The sequence below is a fragment of the Branchiostoma belcheri genome, unplaced genomic scaffold (genome assembly GCF_001625305.1).
Source record: "Branchiostoma belcheri isolate BF01 breed outbred unplaced genomic scaffold, Haploidv18h27 scaffold134, whole genome shotgun sequence".
Lineage (NCBI taxonomy): Eukaryota > Metazoa > Chordata > Leptocardii > Amphioxiformes > Branchiostomatidae > Branchiostoma > Branchiostoma belcheri.
Window position 1 is genome coordinate 556,571 of NW_017802758.1, and position 3,951 is coordinate 560,521.

Here is a 3,951-nt window from a genome sequence, read left to right on the forward strand (position 1 = left end):
ACTCTAACCTAGTCCAGTCTATCGTGGTTGGGCGGGTTTCCTACGGGGCTGCAGGGGCTCTTCCCCGCCCGCCTGAGCTAGGTTCCCCCGGTAGGTTTTTCACGGCAGGAGTTTGATTATTCGTGGCGGGGCAAATCAACTCTCCTACGGGGCGGACTGTTGTACTGGCGGGGGAAACTATTAGAGCACCGAAGACACAGCCTGCCCTGACTACTATTCCCCAACCACGATAGACTGGATACCAGGTTACTAAACTCTGAAGTAGGGCTGTGTACCTAATGCCCGTACCTGTAGGATATTTAGGTACAGGTCCGGCAAGCCATCTATAACGTTACTGTCAGTGGCCAGTTGTACAACATTTATTCATTATTTATATGATGCGCATGCTTTCCTAGCCATTCCTAAGTGATGTATTATTGTAACATTGCAAGACACAAACCATACGAAAATCCAGTATTGTCATATCAAACTTGTACAACGGATATGTCTTTTTTAGCCAGTAAAATCCATGTATCTTTTTCAGAAGCATATTTTGTAGTGTTATATGCTCATGAAGCCGGGTTGTTACATTATGACATATTGTAAATTCAGTGTACACATTAATGTCACTATTCTTTCAGTCAAGAAGAGAAAATCTACCATCTAACAACTACTGAACAATGGGGAGCGACATGTCGTAGTTAAAACAAGTTCTACCTCCATTCCAGACTTGACCGGTACTAGTATGAGCAGGGGTCGAAATTCATTTTCGGAATAAGTGCACTGGTACACCCAACCTAAAGAAATAGGTGCACAAAACGTTTCTTGGGTGCACCATATAAAATAGATTAAGGAGAATGTCCGCAAAAACTAATTGTGTTTCATTTCATTGGGATGAAAAAGTAAAAAAAAATTGAGAATATGTTGTACATATGGAAAAATAGAAAACTTACCTTTTATGGGAAAGTGACAGTGTTGAAAACACTGATAATGTCACAAATCATTTACCGTGCCACTACACTTGTTGTCCCTGAAGAAACGATCCTTAAACTCAATAGTTTGTTTTACAACTTTCTATGGTCTGGAAAAAGAGATAAGATAAAACGATCTGTAATGATATCAGACTACGAGAATGGTGGAGTAAACATGTTGGATGTTAGATCACAAATACAAGCTCTACACGCTGGTTTAATTCGTCGTTTGATGGACGGCACTTCTGGTGACTGGAAACTCCTCCCAAGTTTGTACCTTAATAGCTTGGGAGAAAATTTTCTAATTTTAAAAATGCATTTTAGAAATAGATTGAACTGTCCAAACATGGAGACTATACCACTATTCTATCAACATGTCATTTTAGGTTGGCACAAGGCAGGAGGAGGAGATGTGTCAGAACCTTAGACTGCACATGAGGTTAAAAGCCACATATTGTGGGGATCACGATTTATTGTAAATACACAAGGACAACAAAAAAGAAGATCTTTGTTTTTCAAAAAGTTGATACACTCAAATATCATATACATAGATGACTTGCTGGATGACAACCTCTGTATAAATGAGAATTGTATATTCAACAAATTACAAGATCGTACTAACTGGCTAAGCGAAATTTACATGATAAAAACCGCTATTCCCAAAAGCTGGCTATTGCTGTTGAAAAGAGAACATGAGTCAAGACCGGTAACGGTGCAAAATTTTGATTTTACCAAATACACTTGTAAATATCTTTACAAGATGATAATTTCAGACAAAATTCAAAAATCACAGGTGGAAAATATTTGGACAAATAAATTTCAAATTGATCCAGCAGTCTTTCAAATCCCGTTGAAAGACAGAACGGTCATTCTCACAACAGAAAGAAAACTATCAAATTTCATGTTCAAACTTTTGCACAGAATACTCCCGAACAACAAAAATCTTTTCAAATGGAAAATAATAAATTCACCTTTATGTATGATATGTATGATAATAGAAGACGGCGAACACATGTTCTTTAAATGTAAAAGAGTAAACAGCTTCTGGGAAAAGGTAAAAAAATTATTAAGTAATATAACTGATATTGATATGGACTTTAAAACATGTATACTGGGGATTTCAAGAAATACGTTTATAGACAGAATCGCAAATCATACCATAGCCATAGCACTACATGTAATTTTTTAGAGTTGGGCATTATATAAGGATAAAAATTACTACAACAGAATAGATTGTTTTAATTTATTTGTCAGAGAATGTATGGAAAAATTTAAGATCGAAAAAAACATTAACAAATACCGAATCACATGTACAATTATTACAGAACTGGATTGATAAACTTTCAGGAGAATGTACTATGTAAATCTCAACAACAGCTCAAAATATGTTCCGTTTCTTTAAGCCACTTCAAATAGACTGCTGACCGCTTTCTATTCGGGACATGTTAAAGTACCGTACATATGATTGTATGTCCATCAAATAAAATATTGTAGACAGAGTAGTGCCATAGTAGTACCAGAATTGTACACAGAATGGGTTTTGTATATTGTATATATTGATTTGAATAAAGATTTTAACATAAAAAATAAAAAAAAAATTGTGTTTCATTTCTAAAGAAAAGTACTGCAAGAATGATTTTATTATTTTTTGACACTTAGATGTAAAGAAAATGCTGTATACTACTATACATTTAACACCTTGACATAAGTAAACCTAGGAAAATATTTGGGTCCACTGGTGCACCCACAGAAAAAAAATGGGTGCACACATGCTCCAAATTTGGGTACACTAAGGTGCACATGCACCCAGTATTTCGAGCCCTGATGAGTATGAGGGAGGTAGAGTGCAATAGACCCATTCGACTTTCTCGGATCGCATAAACTGCTTACGTCACAGGGGGGACATTTTGAAAGAACGTCGTTCTAGAACACTGAAGTTGAACGCGGCTTGCGATGTCCCCCTGGCAGATCACTTTTTTACTAAAATGTAGGTAAGTGTCTTTTTTTCTCGGTAATATATGCGGAAATGACAGGAAAACAGGCACCAACATTGTATGGTGGCAATCCGTACAACAATTTAATGTTATTTTGTTCTGTGACGTATGCAGTTTATGCGATCGTTGAAAGGAACTTTCGAAATGCCCCCCCTGTGACGTAGTTTCTATTCGAAATGTCCCCCCTGTGACGTATGCAGTTTATGCGATCCGTGAAAGTCGAATGGGTCTATTACCAGTCCCTGTATAACCGTGTCAACAGAAGAGTTCGTTTGTGATCACTGAAGTTTTTTGCTGTCTATTCCGGTGTGCAATAAATATCTGTATTAGTAGTCCCCACCAGACTTCTTTTGCCAATGGCGGGGCAATGGAGCTTCCCTGGCCGGTTTAATATCTTCTTTGGCCAATTAAGACCCTTTTTAGGCCGATTTCTACGATTTATTCACCCCGCAAAAGAAGTTTGGTGGAGTATGTATTAGTACTTCAGCGTTGATCGCACATATAAATTCGTACTACAGCTGTGTAGGTACCGAATTGCCTGTGGCACTAAAGACACGTCGTTCATAGGGCACCCCCAAGCGGTATCAAGAAGTACTACATATCATTGATCACCTTTCATGAAGCGGCATTGTGTAACATTTAGGACGATACAAACAGTAAATTTTCTGGTCATTTCTTAACAACGTAAGTTGAATCAACCCTACTCCATTGCAGATAAGTGGAGGTGCCAAAATATGACGCCTTACGAGTGTATTTAAAAGCTGGGAACATAACTGTCAGCCATGTTTGTTTACATTCTGGTACTTAATGGTGGCACCACAAACTAAGTGCGCCTCGTGTGGGCTGTTTTAGTTCCAATTAAAGATGCCAGAAATGTGAGATAATTACACAAATATGTTGAACATTGGAATCAATTATAGTCACACGAAGATCTTTTTCAATTAAAACATTTCAATTTTGGTGCAAAAATGTTACATAATGCCACCTTACCATACAATTATACACCT